General features: G+C 37.2%; 1 protein-coding gene across 4 annotated transcripts in view; it reads left to right on the top strand.

Moving 5' to 3' along the window:
* GALNT13 (polypeptide N-acetylgalactosaminyltransferase 13) overlaps window positions 1-20,338 on the top strand; it is a 537,747-nt gene that overhangs the window by 498,441 nt on the left and 18,968 nt on the right. The window lies entirely within an intron of this gene.

Raw genomic sequence — 20,338 nt, 5'->3', positions numbered from 1 at the left:
CTTGGAAAACTTTTCTGTTTTCTGCTGGTTTTATGCTCCTACCAGGAAACTAAAATATACTGGGGATTGAATGTTAACTTAGCTCAATCAATCCTTCATCTAGCAAAACTTGGTTATCCTGACCTGCAATATACTCTCAAGTCTATGACATTTTAGTGGAAAATATTCAAAGAGGACAAACATTTCACCTTGGCCAGTTATTCTGAAGCCTGAGACCTGTTCATTCTCAGGACCCTCAGATCAAGAGTCAGTTTTCTCCCCGAAAAAATTCCAGCAGGGCATGATATCATGGGGTACATCTGGGTTAAATAAAGCCTTTGGGATACATGTACAGGTTAGTGAGTCTATTATTGCCACACATCCTCTGTTTATACTTTCTTCTTCACTCTTTATTTCCCATGGAAATTAATCCCTGCAAGTTTCACTATTAGAATGCTCCAAAGTTTTACTGATTCTTTGGCTTCCACCATTGTTTCAAACTGAATGATGAACATTTTTACTGAATGAACAAATGTTGCCTTGGACTCAGTGTGTATGTAATTATCTGAACTTTCATCCAAAGACTTTTCCCTTCTAATCTCTGTATTCATCTATCATTTATATTTTCCTCTCTTCTCTTTCATAATCTCTCTCCTTCCAAACTAGATGTCAAGCCCTGGGGATTCGTTCTACTTATTCATTTATTTATTTTTTATCTATTTCTTATTTTCTACCAGTAGTATTTCTGCCTTCCCAATCTAGGCCTTGATCACCTCACATTTGAATTACTACAAGTTTCCAGTATACCAAAAAAAAAAGCAAACCCGTTGCTGTGGAGTCAATTACGACTCATACCACCCAGCCATAGTGGCCCCATAAGACAGAGTAGAACTGCCCCATAGGGTTTCCAAGGAATGTCTGGTGGATTCAAACTGCCTACCACTTGGTTAGCAGCCACAGCTCTTAACCACTATGCCACCAGGGTTTCCAGTTCCTGGTATAGCCTATGTCTTCATCCTATCTCCATCTTCACTCTACCCACATTCAATAATGAAGAGATGACTTCTTCTAAGATATCATTCCCAGTTGGAAAAACAAACAACAGTAGAACCAACAGCAACAAAGACTCTAAAGAGTTCCTTGTTATTACAAGATAAAATTAACATTCTTTAAAAGTCAAAGCTGTACACAAACTAACCCCTTCCTACTTCTGTAACTTCATTTCCCATCTGTAACTTGCTCACCTATCCTAACTCTCCACTCCTTCAAACTCTAGTAAGCATACTCTGAACAGATGAGAAAAAAAAAAAAAAATTGTTGTTGGTTGTTTGTTTTATCATAGCCTTGCCTTTTCTTATACATATTGCCATGATCTTTCCTTCCTTTTTTGAATATGTAAATTGTATTCATCTAGTCCCATTTCAAAATTCATCTTCTCCAAAGAGTATTGTATTTCTTCCATTTCAGTGAAACCTGTGAGAACTGGAACTTGACGGGACAGCCTTGTTTTTCTGGGTCTCGCAAGTTTTTCATCTTTGACAGGGTGCAGCCTTGCTGCTCCTCTATCTCTCTCTATTAAGAATCTTGCCTCATAAACACCAAGAAAATGTGCCTTTTCCGTTTTATAGGACTGGAAATCATTTTTTTTATTTGTATATTTATTCAAATTATATACAGATATGTGTATATATTATTAAAACAAAAATATGGATAAAATTCACTTTTTAATGGGACCATCTAATGTTAACTGTTTAGTCTGTTTTGATTTTTTGATGAAATTATTGAAACAAATTTCTAAGTCTATAGCCTTATCAAAAATCTCTTCATCTCCTTTAACTTTTCCAAATTCCATCAAAGCTTTTACGTAGCTGAAAACTTAAGTTTGACTTAAAGGCTCAGGCTCTACTAATGGTAGGCCTTCGTCATCTTCAACACCATCATCTTTAGATTGTGGGTTCACAATTTCTTGCAGCTTTATATCATTCTTTTCCTTGGCAATTTCTTTGTTGATATCAATGTAAAATGCAGCATTGACCTTATTTTTTGAAACACCACTGTAAATGTAATTTATTGCATCCTGAAAATACTATCTAAACCCTGCACAGGAGTGTTAAATATTATTTTAAATTATTTTTTTAAAACCTTAATCTAAGAACTGGACAAACACCAACAAGTAATTTTTTTTTTTAATTCAAATATGTTACATTATCCTTTATATTAGAGGAACATCTATATAAGCTTGGGTTGATTAAAACTTACAGGAACCTAAATTTGAGTTTTGATTCTGCACATTTTTGCCTGGCCAGAGCGTTTCTGGACTGGAAACAAATGGCACACTTGTGTTCAGCCCTTTTCTTTCCCTGGTAGAAGTTACTCAGAGATTTTGAGGTTTTTGTTTCAAGTTCCTTGCAAAATGAGCAATAGTATCGACGGTTTTGTAGATGTGTCCTTTCGTCTAAGTGTTACATGGTCTAATTTTATGTTTCTACACATGAAGAGTCAACATCTATTATATACATCATTCCTTCAAAAGCCATGGAGAGAATGGCAGTGCATGTCAAATTAGAAGACAATTTACCAATTTACTATTAAGTATTTTTTTATTTAAAATGAATTACATGGAATCCTACATTTGTTTTAAATGATCCACAACAGTGGGTTCTTCTAAGCTCACAGCTATCAATTCAAAAATCAGATCAATTAAAAAAAAAAAAAGAAACTTTCTCAAATGTTCCATTATTTCTTTTGTTGAGAAGAGAAAAAATGTCTACTGTCATTTCTGAAAAGGAAAGTGGTACATTTAAAAGTTATGGGAGCACCAAGGATAGACACCAAACGAAACTTGGAAAAGACAGTCACTAAAAAGGCGTTTTAGGAAATGACGATACTCTAACAGTGTATCCTTGCTACAGGGCAAAACAAACATTTATTCTATTGATTGATTAACCGATCAATTAAATTATATGATCATCAACCCATGCTTTAAAGAGCTTAAAGCTAAATTTCTATCAAGTTTACATTTTAAAATAATACTTTAAGCTCTTTGGGAATATATGCATACATTTGCTTTTACTTTACTAATGTGATCCCCAGACTAATATGAAAAAAAAACCTTTAAAAAGAGGTGAAATGACACTCTTATTAAGCTTAATAAGACCCAGCGCACACACAGGCACATGTATGTCTCTCGTCTCACACTACCAGGAGAATTTTCTTACTGACAAGAGTAAGTTGTTAACTGAATTACCTACTGAAAGAAACATGGTTTCCTACTAGTAGCATCAGTCTGCTCTCTCAGCTCACCAGTGTATCTCAGATGAGGCTTCTCTTACACGTAAATGAACTCCAAGCCTTCTGCTAACCTTACAAGATAAACTTGTCCCCGTTAAATGATTTAGTCCCAACAGAACTTTCTCTTCTGTATTTTTTAAGTTTTCTGACCTCACACCTTTCTCCACTTTATTTTTGGGTACTTTTCTCCTGTCTTGTACATAATTCCTCTTGACTAGAGCCTGTACTCTTAACCACTACCCTGCATTGCTTCTTTGTTCAGGTAGTCTTTCTGCCAACATTTTAGTATAAAAAAAAATTAGTATACTTAATACTAAATAAATAAATTTGGGATGAATGCATGAGTCTACTATAGAGATAATTTCCTATTTCTCCCATTATGCAACATGTATGTCTAAATTTCACTGAGGACACAATTATTATAAATTATCATTTGAAGCAGTGTTATTTTCGCTTAATCTAGTAGTAAGAGCTAATTTAGCCATTAATTTCTAAATAAGATAAATTTCAGTGATTTCCAAGTCAACAGTGTTGGTTAACCCATTTTTATATTCATCAGAAAGCAAACATACAATTTTTTGCTTGGTTGTACTTAATATAGCCTTCATCTTACTGCATTCTCAAGCCTATTTTAGTTATTCAATTTTTATGGTGTTGGAAGAAATTAATAGACAAGGGCATTTCTGATTTGTTTGTTTTTTCTTTCAAATATAAGAACTTGGATTTATAAGAACGAAAATATAGCACAATAAATCCTAGATAACACAAAACTAGAAAAGAAGTTCATGTGCAAATATTTGAATAACCAGTGCTAATAATCTATCACAGGAAGAGAAACAAAGAAATGAAAAATGTAAAACCTATGAAATCTGCAAGCCAAATGAAAATGTCACATATAATATTTTCATGGCAGCAAAAATTTTAAGCCATGCTTTTTTGCTTTAAACACCAATTTTTAAAAGGAGTCATTAAATGTAAAACATTGTTGAGGGTAATAACAAAAAAAAGAAAGAAAAACACCAAACCATTTGCCATCGAGTTGATTCTGACTCATGACAACCCCATATGTTGCAGACGAGGGTTTTCATGGCTATGACGTTTCAGAAGCAGATTCCCAGGCCTTTCTTCCGAGGTGCCTCTGGTGGAATTCAAACTGCCAACATTTCAGTTAGCAGTTGAGCACTTAGCCATCTGCACCACCTAAGGAGTTTCTGTATATGAAATATTGTTGATGGTAACTCAAAGAGAGCAGACATGTAAAGTGCAAATGTACAAACTTACATGCCTTAAAATAAAATGTTTTAAATATTCCATTTATTCAAAATTAACTATATATCCCTTACACATTTTGCCTTATTGTTATATATTTTACATCGTAATAGTCGCAAGATGTTAACAAAGTATCTTTCATATTTTATTGGCGGTAATTATATTTTTTCATGCAAAATAAAACATAGTATCTGAGACCATGGGACTGCCATCTTTTTTTTTTTCTGTATAAATTATGAGGAAAATTAAAGCTTAAAAAACAATTATTTTATTTTTTATTGGGCAACTTTTCTAATTAACCTATTCTCACTATTAAAAGAAACTATAATTTATATTTATACAGAAGTATGCCCAATATTTCTCCTTTGCATAAAATAATTATTTTTGTCTAAGATTACTTGCCTCCTACACTAAATTGAAATACGGATCAGCGGTGTGAATTGGTTTAGTTATTAATATTTGTCAAGCTCTTTAAGGATAGATGAATTTGTGGCCCCAACTATGACAATAATAGTGGTGAGAACTAACAGTTATCAAACACTACTTCTATATTAGACATTTAATCTGGTGATATCTATATCTATATCTATATCTATATCTATATCTATATCTATATCTATATCTGTATCTGTATCTGTATCTGTATCTATATCTATATCTATACCTATAAAAAGATATATAGATATATGAAACATTGACCAATTCAATCATATCAAAGTTCAGCCATTTCAGGAAGTAACACATGATCAAGAACTGATGGTACTGAAGGAGTAAGTCTAAGCTGCAGTGAAGGCACTGGCAAAAAAGAAGGCTGGAGGAATTGATAGAATGCCAATAGAGATGTTTCAGCAAATGGGTACAATGCTAGAAGTGCTCACTTGTCTATGCCAAGAAATTTGAAAGACTACTACCTGGCCAACCAACTGGAAGAGATCCATATATGTGCCCATTCCAAAGAAAAGTGATTCAATGAACTCTGGAAATTATCGAACAATATCATTGATATGACACACAAGTAAAATCTTGACGAAAATCATTCAAAAATGTTTGCAGCAATACATCTACAAGGAATTTCCAGAAATTCAAGCTGGATTCAGAAGAAACCACGAATGAGCGATATCATTGCTGATGTCAGATGGATCTTGGCTGAAAGCAGAGGATACCAGAAAGATGTTTAGCTGTGTTTTATTGACTATGCAAAGGCATTTGACTGTGTAGATCATAACAAATTATGGATAACATTGTGAAGATTGGAAATTCCAGAACACTTAATTGTGCTCATGAGAAACCTGTACATACACCAAGAAGCAGTCATTCAAACAGAACAAGAGGATACTGCATGGCTTACAGTCAGGAAAGGTGTGCATCAGGGTTGTATCCTTTCACCATACTTACTCAATCTGTATGCTGGGCAAATAATCTAAGAAGCTAGACTATATGAAGAAGAACAGGATCAAGATTGGAGGAAGGCTTATTAACATCCTGTGGTACGCAAATGATACAACCTTGCTTGCTGAAAGCAAAGAGGACTTGAATTACTTACTGATGAAGATCAAAGACTAAAGCCTTCAGTGTGGATTATACCTCAACACAAAAAAAACAAAAAAAAATTCTCACCACTGGATCAATCAGCAACTCATGATAAAATGAGAAATTATTGAAGTCATCAAGGATTTTACTTGGATCCACAATCAACACCCATGGAAGCAGCAGTCCAGAAATCAAATGACATATTGCGTTGAGCAAATCTGTGCAAATTAGTTTCTCATTCAAAAACTTACACACAAATTGTTTTGTTACATTGGCTGCAATACCCACAATATGTCAGCACTCTCCCCTTGTCCTTTTCCACCCTGGGTTCTCCATGTCCATTCTTCCAGTCCAGTTTTCTGGCCCCTTCTGGCCTTCCCATCTTTGCTTTTGGGCAGATGTTGCCCATTTGGTCTCCTATACTTGATTGAACTAGGAAACACGTTCCTCACATGTCTTATTGTTTGTTTTATAGGCCTGTCTAATCTTTGACTACAATGTGGACTTCAAGATTGACTTCAGTTCTGAGTTATCTGGAAATCCAGGGTCCATAGTCTCTGGGAGTTCAAAAGACCTCTTTAAAGTGTTAAAAAGCAAAGATGTCACTTTGAGGACTAAGGTGCTCCTGACCCAAACCATGGTGTTTTCAGTTGCTTTATATGCATGTGAAAGCTGGACAAAGAGTAAGAAAGATGGAAGAAGAATTGATACATTTGAATTATGATGTTGTCAAAAAAAAATTGAATATACCATGGACTGTCAGAAGAATGAACAAATTTGTCTTGGAAGAAGTGCAACCAGGATGCTCTTTCCAAGAGAGGATGGTGTGACTTTGTCTCATGTATTTTGGACATGTTATCAGAAGGGACCAGTCTTTGGAGAAGGATATTATGCTTGGTAAATTAGAGGGTCAGAGAAAAAGAGGAAGACCCTCAACTAGATGAATTGACACAGTGGCTGCAACAATGGGCTCAAACATAGTAATGATTGTGAGGACGCGCAGGACTAGGCAGTGTTTCCTTCTGTTATACATAGGGTCTCTATGAGTCAGAACCAACTTGATAGTACCTAACATTGACAAATACGTGTATATATATATGTATGTACACATATATGTGTGTGTATGTGTGTATATATATATGTGTATGTATATAGATTACTATGAGAATTAAATGATATAAAAAAATCAAACCCTTTGCCGCTGAGTCAATTCCAACTCATAGCAACCCTATAGGACAGAGTAGACCTGCCCCGTAGGCTTTCCAAAGAGTGGCTGGTTGATTCGAACTGCCAACCTTTTTTGGTTAGCAGCAAATATATATAAATAATTTAATTCTCACAGTAATCCTAATAGGAAGGCATTATAAGTATCATTATTTTTGTTATTATTAGTGGATATATTGAGGTTAGATAATTTAAACAACTTGTTCAGTGTCTGGAAATCTTGGTGTTGTAGGTTAAGAGCTACTTCTGCTACCAAAATGTCGGCAGTTCAAATCCACCAGGCTCACCTTGGAAACTGTATGGGGCAGTTCTACTCTGTCCTATAGGGTCACTATGAGTTGGAATCAACTCAACAGCAATGGGTTTGTTTTGTTTTTGTTTTGTTTTTTGGTTCAGTGTTTCACAGATGGTCAAGAGGGAGCAGGATTCAAACCCAGGTTTATCTAACGTCAAATGTCTGAATTATTTTCAGTACTACATACTGCCACAAAGAGATGCTTATTGGTAAAACTTGTATATTCTCTGAACATAACCTAAATGCTTAATGTATTATATAAAATATATCATTTTGGCATCGGTGGATAAAAATTTGGTTTTATTTTTTGCTGTCTAGATTACAAAAAATAGAGCATTTCACAGTTTATCTTACCTTTTGGAAATATCTAGGCCATGCCCTTATTTTCTCACTTAGGGCAATCTTAGGCAAAACTGGGTGAACAGGTGTTTCTCATCCCTATGGAAAAAAAAAAAAGGAGGGACGCATAAATAAGTATATTGTTCCAAGGAAATAGAAATTTTGCATATGCTCATCCAGGCTTGATAATTTGACACATTTTTCTATTTTCTATAATACATAGGATACACAATAGATGTAATTGCACTCTCTGTATTTTGCACAGTGTTGCTATGAGTCAGAATCGACTCAACGGTAGCGGGGGATATTTTTCGTTAGAAATCAATACGAATAGAAGTGTGCTTTTGCTATGTATGAAAGCCAAATTGTCTGCGATGGTGTGAATCTTCTTATTCACATATAAAGACAAATTGACATACTATAAAAACAACCCACTATACTCCCCACTCACCCTCACACACACACCCAAATCCATTAGCAGGAAGTTTCCAGAGCACTTATCTGGAAATAAATGTTTGCAAGTAAATGCAGAGTTAGAAGGCATGTCATTCATACATGGAGACAAATTTCCATATCCTGATGAAGGCTTGGAGTGTGTTCATGCATGCACACACACACGTGTGCATGCAGGAAATGGGAAGGGAGCCAAGGTGCGGGTACGCCTGATACGTAGTGGAAAGGACTCATAACCTTCCACAACGTTTACAAAATGTCTGTCCTGAAACTTGACCCACCTTAACCTCATGTCATTAGTCCTACATATTATTTTAAGAGGGCACTTTTATTCCTCATAGTCATTATAATCTGCCTTAATTGCACTCTGTACCTTATTTTACCTTACTATAATACACATAGGAGCCCTGGTGATGCAGTGGTTAAGAGCTCAGGCTGCTAACCAAAAGGTTGGCAGTTCAAATCCACCCGCTGTCCCTTGGAAACTGTATGGGGCAGTCCTACTCTATCCTAGAAAAAAAAAAATTATCGCTACAAGTCTGAATCAACTCAATGGCAATGAGTTTGGTTTGGGTTTATTATACACATGACTTGAACTGAACCAACTTTGATGAAATGTCAAGATAATCTCTGAAGACCTGTGTATCATAAACATTCTATGGATTTATGGAAGTCCCTTGATCCTTCCAGCCCTCAATTCTAATCCTACGAATTGATATTGTTGAACCAGATTCCCATCAGTTCTAATATTCCTTGTCTCTATTGCTGGATAAGTGAGAGCAGCAAGGCCAGATGATTTGTGAAATCTTTGGTCCAGTGACAGGGGACATGAATTTAGAAAACTAGATAAATAAATGTTTTAGGAAAGTGTCTCAAAGTGGTCTGGAAATTTTGAGCAACCTTCCAGTCACTAAAAAATAATAATTTAAACGGTGGAAAAAAAACTAAACACTTATAAATCAAGAATTCGTTGAATTCTGTTTACATTCCCAGTAATGTATGGGCATTGAGAGGAATATAAAAATATCCATAAAACTGTATTAAATTCCTTTTTGTGTATAAGGAAGTTGGTGCAGGTGCTGTTCGTTACATGACATAAAGTCCTCCACAAGAGTACCCAAAGAGAATTTTTTACTGGACTCGGTGTTAGGAAAAGCCATTTGTCTCCCAAGGAACCGGTTGCTTCTGTTTAAATTTGCTTTGTTACAGGGTAAAATATTAACAGTAAATGGCCCTTTCATTACCATTGGTATAACAGTATACCAGCCAATTTTTATGCCCCAGACCTCATAGCTAGTACGTTATTCCGGTTGTAATGCATTTAGCCTCAAGGTGGGCCCTTTTTGAAATACGTGAAGCTCAGCAGGCTGGAGTTGGAGCCTTATTGTTGTATATAGGTTGAGCATTCTATTAGATGATACTTTCTTAGATATGTTAGTTTTGTAAACTTTTGCCTTTTTTTTTTTCTTTCTTTCTGTAAGATAAGGTTTGCAAGCATAATTATGACTTTCCTGTGTGATAGTTAGGGAGCCCTGATGAGTTTGTTTTTGCTTTTCTGTGTGATACTTGGAAATCCGGAGGTTTCCCCGTGTAACCTAATGGAAAGGCACCCGCAATAAATTATATATCTAGTTCCCATTGGTATACTGTCATACCACAGATCAATGGCACCAGAGTGCCACTAGCTTCATTGGTGGATTTTATTACCAGATCATATTTCTCAAAATCCATATTACCAGCCAAAAATTTAAATACACTCAATTAGTAAGCATGCATTCCAATACTGAAAACACATGCCATCCAAAAAATAAAAAAAAGTTTTAAATAAAAATTTGGTAATGAAAGGGATAGTCAAAAAAAGCTTATACTCAATCTGATTAGAAATACAAAAGAATCATTCATGAAACAAAAATGCTCATGCTGCCTGTACAGGAGGCATTCAGAAAAAAAGTGTAACAAGGACAATAATCTGTTGCCATCAAGTCAGTTCCTACTCGTGGTGGCCCCATGTGTGCAGAGTAGAGCTACGCTCTATAGGGTTTTCAAAGCTTTGACCTTTTGGAAGCAGATAGACAGGCCTTTCTTTCAAGGTGCCTCTAGTGGCTTTGAACTGCCAACTTTTCAGTCTATCATTTAACTATTTGCATCACCCAGGGAGCTCTGACAAGGACAGAAGGGGATCTAAAAGCCTTCCCAAAGTAGGCACTGCACACAAAGAGCAGAATGTGTTCAGTGTCAGGAGGATGCTGGCCCAAGTGGAGCAGAAGGCCTGGGTTGGAGCAGTGGAATATTAAGTTTTATAAGTAGAAGAGCTAATACTATAACAGGATGTAAACATCAAGCAAAGGCATTGTGACTTGAGAGGAAGAAAATAGCAAAGAATTTTCACATTGCAGAGGTTGACAAAGAGGTTGTCTGATATTGTCTTGTAACCTATTCCATGTACAACCTTATGAAAATATTTGGACATGCACTTTCATTATTGAAAATGATCCAGTGAATGAAGCAAAAATGCAAAGAGGTTTTTATTCTTGTTATTTATTACCCAAGTATAATTTCTCCATGAGCAGGGACAGACTAAAGACATTTTTTCAGTTCATTTTCTTTATTCTTTTATAAAAGGGCTCGATCCAATACAGAGGAGAAGCTACATGTGGCATGTACAGAAATGATACCTTTCCATTAAAAGAAAAAGGCTTCAGTAGGTTGCCATGGAAACAGCCTAGCGTCCATTCCAATTTCTGATAAAGAATCGTAGTTGTTTAAGGAATATCTACCAGACAGACATATTTTTATTCCAAGGCTGTAGTTGGTAACTTTCTAAATAGATTTTGGAATTTTATTGTCATTCGAAGAATAGTAAAAAAAACAAAAAAACGTATATATATATACACACACATATGTATATGTATGTATGTGTGTCTAGAATATGAAGAAATTGGTATTTTCTTTAAGAGACACTTCTTTTTTAAAAAGATCAATATCTAGCAAATTTCAAGGTACATCTTCGGGTCATTGTAACTCTAAGAAATGATCAAAATGGTCTTTACAGGATGGCATGCCAGTGTGCAATCTAGTTACTTAGGCATGGCTCATGTACTGCTGACAGCAAGTGCCACATTCTAACCCACCTATTAAAGAGGCATGAAATTTTATTTTCATTTAGTGAGTTAAACAAGAAACCATGAGCTGGATTTATTTTTTAATGTAGAAATCCTAATGAGTCAAACATAAAGACATGATACCCAATTTTAGACTGACTTTTTAGGGACATTTAAAAAAACTGATCTCTGAGGTCTCCTGTACAGAAGAATTCCAAAAAATTTATCTAGATGCGCTCCACTCCAGAAGGTAGAGCTAAACACTCACTCCCCTCTTGATGGCAGGCTGTGCTTAGTGACTTGTTTCCAAAGCGTAGAGTATGGAAAGGGGAGGGTAACTTCACAGTGTTCATGGGCAAATACTACTCGGGGTAAGTTATCAAGGTTCTATACTGTAAGTCATCTCGATACTATACACCCTTGATATGATGTCATGAGAATGATGCTTCACCTTTGTGGTCTTCCTTCCAAAACCCCACAACCCAGGTCTTACCATGAGAAAAATATAAGACGAATCCAAATTGAGGGATAGTCTGTGAGATACTCGGCCAAACCCATTGCCGTTGAGTCAATTCCAACTCACAGTAATCCTGAAGGACAGAATAGAACTAACTGCCCCATAGAGTTTCCAGGGAGCAGCTGGTGAATTTGAACCACTGACCTTTTGGTTAGCAGCACTGTCAAGGTCATCAAAAACAAGGAAACTGAGAAAACTGTCACAGATCAGAAGAAGCTTTAGTGGAAGCTGAGGAGTTTGATGACTAAATATAATGTGGTATCTTAGATGAGATACTAGAACAGATGATCATGGGATCACATGGGGACAGCAGGGAAAAGCTAGTAAAATCTGAACAGAGCCTGAAGTTCTAATTTAAAGAAAAAAAATATCACCAAGTAGCAAAATGTTAAGTGTATACATGTAGTAGTGGATGGAGCATGGGATTTGAGCAGGACAGATAATAGCTCACAGGGTCATTCTACCACTTGCAAACTAAAATGGCTTCAAGCAATTTATTTAACCTTCGCCAGCATCGTAGGCCTCTTTTGTAAGAGAGGAATGTTAATGGTTATCTTGAAAAATAATTGAAGAAATATAGATGATATGTGCTATATCATGTTAGATAGACAATGTATTTTAAATGATTGTTATTTCGCCAAACACACAGCAAATATTTCCAGAAATGTTACTTCCTCTCCACTTGCTTCCTGTCCAATATCTAAAGGCCAGCACCTCTGCCCCTTTGCCTGAGGGTTTCCTCTCACTGCCAGAGGCTGCTTTGTCTATCTAGACACAGGCTGGAAATCCTGGGGAATTAATGCCCCTCCACTCCCTGGGAGCACACGTCAGAGACTGAAGGGAGTTAGTATATAAATATAACAGCTCCTTAACTCTTTAAGGGAGGTGACTCAGCAGTACATGTTTTCCACTGGCTGTCAAAGATTCCCAGCAGGATTAAGTTCCAGTTTTTCCAATGTAATTTATTTAATAATATCCCCTTTATTGGCTGCTTTCTCTTCCTTACTGCTCTTTCCTGGGATCATCTCCCTAATAAACAACTTGTACTTGAATCCTTGGAGTCTAGGATGGTGCAGATAGTTAACACTTAACTTCTGGGTGAACTAGGCCCACCCAGAAGTACCTTGGAAGAGTGGCCTGGCGATCTACTTCCGAAAAATCAGTCTTTGTAAGTCTTTGGAGCACAGTTTACTCTGACACACATGGGGTTGCCATGAATTGGAATCGACTCTACAGAGACTGTTTTTGTTTTCCTGTTTTTTCTTTTACTTGAATCTTTGTCTCAATGTCTGCTTTTTAGAAGAGTTCAAACTAAACGGTCCATGATTTTAGTCTGTAGGAATACTGAACACCATAGGTTAATAGGATTTCTTTAAGCCACCTAGAGAAAATTAGTTTTAATTTACATCTAATAAAAAGGTTGTTGTAATAATCTGGAGATTAATTTTTTGATTCTGTATAATTTAAACTAGAGAATAGTAGTGTTGTTGTTAGTTGCCACCGAGTCAATTCTGACTCATGGCAACCCCGCGTGTGTCAGAGTAGAACTGTGCTCCATGGGGTAGTAAGTGTACCTCTACATAATAGAGGAAGTGGTTTTTGATACACCATAAGTGTCTTTGTGCCATATAAGACATTATAATTAGACGCTTGAGACTCTTTATGTATTTAATGATTTTTAGCTAAATATATGTCACTTACCAGAGTTTTGAGGCACGTCTAATGATATAATACAACCGAAAACCTTTCAAGGCTTGGAACATTACAAAAATACCAGTAAAAAATATATCAGGATAGGATGGCACAAAGTCTTTTGTCGATAATTTGTTGCTAATAAAACAAGCACTAAAACAAATATAATAGTTTATATGAAGTGTCATGTGGTTGATATATATCCTTGCTGCTGTGTCTATTTTACTTCCACAGGCATGGATCTGTCAGAACCTCAAAGACCAGATATTTTTCCACTCAATGGTTTGAACCAATTAGGTAGTCCTAAAGAGAAACTTGTGTTTATGTTGCCCGGGACTGAAGGACAATATCCCATCCAGGGGTTCACTTTACTTCACTTGCAATTTATATGTTTGAGAGCCAGTTCTTCAAAAGGAATAAATCTTTGAGGAAGGAAGCAATCCAGGCAGAACCTAAGAGAGAATATCTTCAAGTAAAAGATAATTTGTTACAGAAAATCATTACAATGAGAGCAGGGAGAACAGAGTTCAAGGCAAGTTAAACTAAGGGAGAAATTCTTATAGAAATATTGGCACTCAGTTATATGTTTGTGCGTCAAATCCAAGGTTTCCTGAAGGATGTACATGGTTTGAATAAAGCCTGAAACACTCAACACACTCAATTATCTTTTGAGTAAATGAAGGAATGAGTAAGTGAATGATCAAGATAGAGAATGAGAGAAAGCATTTTACATGTTGAGAGTAATTCTCGTTTTTGGATGTTCTCTTTTTCCTGGTGGTCACTGTATTAGTTTTCCTTATTACAAACAAATTACCACAAATTTAATGGCTCAAAACAATGCAAAGTTATCATACAGTTCTCTAGATCAGAAATTCAGGCCCACCGTGGCTGGGGTCATAGTTCAGGATCTTCCACGACTAAAATCAAGATGCTGGCCTGGGCTGTGAGCTCATCTGCAGCTGAAGCAGAGTTCAGTTTCTTGTGGTTGTAGTACTGAAATCTCATTTTCTGGGGAGGTGGTTTGGGATTTTTTAGCTAGCTCCTGACTGGGGTTGTCGCTCTCAGTTCCTAAAAGGTGCTTCTACCTTTCCTACAACAGGGCAGCTTGCATGTCCAAGGACAGCAGGAGAATGTCTCTCTTCAGTTTGCTAAAATGAGGTCTTATATAATATCTTGTAGAATATAATGTAATCATGGAGTGACTTTCCTACCATATTCACCGGTCTGGCTTAAACTCAAGAAGGGGGATTATACATGGGGTGCCCACTGGGGCAGGGTAGTCTTGGGGGCCATCTTAGAATTCTACCACAGATGCATGTAAAGCAACATCTGCATGTTAAAGTACATCTACTGGAATATTTTCTTGGAAGGGATTTCCAATTGGGCTAAAATTTGCAATTTTTATGATTCACTACTACAATAGTGAAATGTGACTATCTGGAGCATAATGTTTATTTATTAGATTTCTCAATTGTAAAATTCCTTTGAAACCTTCAGGGGAGAGTAAAGTATTAAAAATACAGAAATTTTTAACATCAATAATGTTTAAAACAGGAGAACATAACAATGAAGTGAAAGGAAAACAGAAGTACTAGTTGCACTTCATTTTATTAGTGCATCCTGCTTAGTATATGTATGTTCTATTCTTGACCCAAATTCCTCAAACTGGGTTAGAGATTTCAAAGACAAATACTATTTTCCTAAAATATTTTCCACAGGAGTTCAAAATATATCCTCAGCATTGTCATTGTGGCAGCAAGGTTTAATAAAACATAAGATGCCAGTGGGAAAATATGAGACAGAATGTAATCAAATGTAGATTATATGCCTGGATTTTTCTCTGATAATCACTAATATTAATTGAGAGATTACTTGAGGCAAGTACTGTCTTTAGGGCTTACATGAATTACCTCATTAGACCTTTACAACATCTCACTAAATAGGAGGTGTCAGAATCCCCTTTCCTAGATGAGGAAAGGGAGATTTTGAAAAAGACTCACCGTAATTCTGATTCTAATGATTAGTAGAGGAAGGTCTTAAACCCAGGTGTGTGTACTTTTCTAAAGCCCATTGTTTCAGGGCTTTCCTGCTTCCAAGAATATACACAGATGATATCTGCAGTAAAATGAAGATATCTGGGAAAGAGTAGTAGTTGTGCTACCGTTGAGTTGGACCCTGCCTCATGGCAACGTCATATACAATGGACTGAAGCTCTGCCGATAGGACCATTGTGTTCCATGATAGGTCGAGTTCCAAAAGTAGGTCACCAGGCCTTTCTTTCTAGTCCATCTTAGTCTGGATGCTCTGCTAAAACCTGTTCAGCATCATAGCAGCCCACAAGCCACTGAAAGGCGGCGGTGGCTACGCATGAGATGCATTAGCATAGCTGGGAATTGAACCTGAGTCTCCAGCATAGGAAGTGAGAATTCCCCTGTGAACCACCAATGCTCCATAAACCAGGCACATCCAGCCAGTTCAGACTCATGGCAGCCCCTATTCGTGTCAGAGGAGAACTGTTCTCTTGAAAGTTTTCAATGGCTGATTTTTTGTAAGTAGATCACCAGGACTTTATTCTGAGGTATCAATGGGTGGACTCAAATCTCTAACCTTTCAATTAGCGACCAAACTCATTAGCCATTTTCGAAATGTTAAGTGAAGAAAGTAAAGAATATACTAGGACTTTAAGGGGGACAGACTTTTCCTAGGCAAAGTGCACTGGGAAGGATAATCTTAGTGATGTGGTCAGTATGTATGTCAGGTTAGGGACGGAAGAATGAGATGACTTGCTGAGCACAAATAAAAAGGCAACACATTGTTACATATAGTTATATTGATGTAAAGGGGGAAAGAGATAAGGCTTCTTAGATGATATTGAAGACAGGATGAGAATATTGAACAAGAGAGATACATACATGTTTTGTTTTTGATAATGGAACTTTTAAGCATTAAAGCTTTAAAACATTCTAGATATCTAGACGGTAAGGGCAAGTTAAGTGTACACAGCTAGAAGCTACTTACTTTCCCTTACCCTCCTCTACCCAAACCACTGGGTAACAGGCTATAGAAGAATCTGGAAATCAATTAAGACAGCGGGAAAGGTCCTGGTCTGGGAGCAAAAGTCTCTTCACATGGTAGCTCCACGGATGGATTCAATTCCATCTACACGTCCTCCATGTTAATTACAGGGAGAAAGAACATTTTGAAAAATAAATCACATTGCTTAAGGTCTAATTTTTTGTTACTAAACTACCTTTCCTATTTCAATACAAATTTCTTTGGGCTATTTTTACAGAATGAGGGAGAAAACTATTATGTCTCTTTTCATATAATGTATTCATCTTGGTGATTTTAAACAAATTTCTAAAATTGACTGCACTGCAAGTACGTAAAACGATCCCCCAGAGAGTCCAAAGGTTTAAAGTGACTAATGATTGATGACTAAGGGGCAGTATAATCAAGTGGAAGAATAGTGGGCAGGAAGTTAGGGTTCAGAAGAGCCTTTATCACTAAGCAGCTCAGGCATTTTGGGTGAATCATATAACAGCCTTGGCCTCAGCTTCCTCGTCTAGAAAGTGAAGCAACTGACATAATATAGAGAGTCCCTTCAAACTGCAAACTTTATAGTGAATATTGTCCCAAGGGACTCAACAAGAAGAGAATTTTATAAATTAAAAACTATAGAAAGAGAAATAAATCATAACCTATGGAACAAGCCTTTCATTACCAAATTTTTATTTAAAAAATTTTTTTGATACTATGTGTTTTCTCTAATTATGACATGCTGATTCAAAGAGCAATTAGGAATTTCTTATATGAGTTATTGATTTTGAGATATATGATCTGGTAATACAAGCCACCAATTAGGCAAGTGGCACTGTGGCGCCATGTGTTATGACAATATACCAATAAAAACTAAACAGTTTATAGCCAGCGCAGTGGTTAAGAGATGGGGTGCTAACCAAAAGGTCAGCAGGTCAAATCCACCAGCCTCTTCTTGGAAACCTTATGGGGCAGTTCTACTTTGTCCTGTAGGGTCGCTATGAGTCAGAATCGGCTCAATGGCAAAGAGTTTTTTTGGTTTTCCTTTAGGTCACATGGGGAACCTCTCTTTTTGCAAATATGACACAGAAAAACCAAAACAAATCCATCAGGGCTCCGTAAGTGTCCCACGGGAAAGTCTTAATCTTTTGTAAGGCTTATGTCACAGAAATAAAAGGAAAAAAGGCAAAGGTTTACAAAACTAACACACCCTGGAAGCATCACCTAGTAGAATGCTCAACTACACAAGGAGGCTGAACTCCGCTCTGCTGAGCTTCACGCGTTTCAAAAGGGACCCTCCTTGAGATTAACTGCGTTAGAATTGGAATAGCGTACTACATACCAGTCTAGCGGCATAAAAAGTGGCTAGTATTCAGTGCCACCAATAGTGACAAAAGGGATAAAGCTGAATCAAAACATTTTTAAAACACCAATATATACATATATATGTATAAAACATGTTCACAAATGTTTTGATTCAGCTTTATTTATGTATACATATATATTCAGATATATATACGTTATGTGGAAACCCTGGTGGTGCAGTGGTTAAGTGCTACGGCTGCTAACCAAAGGGTCGGCAGTTCAGATTCACCAGGCGCTCTTTGGAAACTGTGGGGCAGTTCTACTCTGTCCTATAGGGTCGCTATGAGTCAGAATTGACTCGACGGAAATGGGCTTTTTTTTAATTAATATGTTATGCAAAACGTTTTTTCATCTAAGGATAAAAAAACTCGGTGGCAAAACAGAGCCAGCAGAGGGCGCTTAGTCCCTGAGTTCTTTGCTGAAGGAGGCTGGATCCAGGCCCCAGTAACAGCACAATGCCCTTGCTTTTCGTCTTGAATTCTTGAATAAGGTTCGGTGAGCAGCTTAAGCTAAAGACTTGGGAAAAAAATTGTAAGTTTTCAAAGGAGTAGAGAGAAACAGTATTTTTTTTTCACAAGTAACTCTACATTTTGGAGATTTTAAATATGATGCAATTTAAAAATATATATATACACTTAACCCTTCATTGTGTGAAATAAAGCATGATTTAATGCAGAGCATTTAAAGAAATAATTCTCATAACAGGACTTGAAACTCGTTTAAGTGATTATAGAAATGGTTGATTTGGTGGTTTTGAAAAGCATAATTGGATATTAGTTTTCAGCCAAGACACCAAGATAAAATAGATGTAAAATTCTAAAATCAGATTTGCTATACAGAATTTTGTAGTCCATGGTTGGAGCAAATGGTTAAGTGCTTGACTAGTAGCCATAAAGTTTGGCAGTTCAAATCCACCCAGAGGTGCCTCAAAAGACAGGCCTGGCGATCTACTTACCAAAAGTTAGTCTTGAAAAGCCTATGGAGCACAGTTCTACTCAGCATAGGTGCAGTCGCCGTGAGTAGGAATCAACTCCAGGGCAACAACAACAACAATGCAGAATTTGGAAGAAAGGCCTGGAGATCTGCTTCCGAGAGTTTTTGCAGCCATTGAAAACTCTGTGAGCGCAGTTCTGCTTTGAAACACATAGTGTCACCATGAGTCAGAATTGACTCAGTGGAAACTAGGTTTTTGTTTTTTTTTTCCGTACAGAATTTCCAATGATAATTTGAAAAACTGCTTTCCTGATTCCGTGACTTCTGGACCCCTCAACCAGTATAAGGAGTCAAGGGACGTATCACAACGTGGAGAGGATTGTGAAATTTTCTGTGGAGACAGTAGCTGCCTTCCCTGTAAAGGGAAGGAGTTGAGATTCTAGCTCTCAACATCAAACCTATGGAGAGAAGGAGTCAGGGGCAGCTTCACTGGCATAAAAGCTATACAACTGCACAAGGCCCCACATTAGAAGGAGCCCCGTACTGGTTTAATGCTCTACCATAACAATCTTGAAATTCTTTGCATAATTTTTGGACTGCGGCGCCTGCATTTTCAATTAGTACTGTTGTTAATTGCCATCAAGCCAATTCCAACTCATGGCAGCCCCATGTGTGCAGAGTAGAACTTCTTCATAGGGTTTTGAAGGGTGTGACCTTTCAGCACCAGATGGCCAGGCCTGCCTTCCGAGGTGCCTCTGGGTGGGTTCCAACATCCAGCCTTTCATTTAGTAGTGGAGTACTTAACCGTTTGTGCCAACCAGGGACTCCAGTTTGTACTGGGTCCTGTAAATTATGTAGGGCACCCCTTTGAGATCTGCTATGTGTTTCTTGCAGTTGGTGAGTATGGAGGAGTGTGACCTAATTTACACATGAAAAAGGACGCTTGGGGCAACAGAATGGAAAGGGCTACATTCGGGTCAGCTGCATCCCAGGGTTTGTCAAGTCATAAAAATTGGCCTCATGATTATGTGTCATCCTTTTCATGAGCACTGCAGTGAGAGGAGCTCTGTGATGTGATTCTCTAAAGAATCACAGTTGCTCTCAGGAAAGTGATCTTTAAATCTCTGCCGGGACAGAGAGCAAGAAAGAGCTGTAGGAAGCAGTTCCAGGGAGACCTCTCTTATGCCTGGGAGAATCAAAAGCTGATCAGCAGCCTGGGGGCTTAGGGACTGGGTAGCGGTGGTGAGAAAGAAAAGTTCAAGACTCAGAAATAGAGAAGCCAGCCATGCCCTCTCTTCCCCACTGCAGTCT

Source organism: Loxodonta africana, chromosome 6 (assembly GCF_030014295.1).
Source record: "Loxodonta africana isolate mLoxAfr1 chromosome 6, mLoxAfr1.hap2, whole genome shotgun sequence".
Taxonomy (NCBI): domain Eukaryota; kingdom Metazoa; phylum Chordata; class Mammalia; order Proboscidea; family Elephantidae; genus Loxodonta; species Loxodonta africana.
Note: the sequence above shows the minus strand (reverse complement) of the source record. Positions and strands in the feature narration are given on the sequence as shown.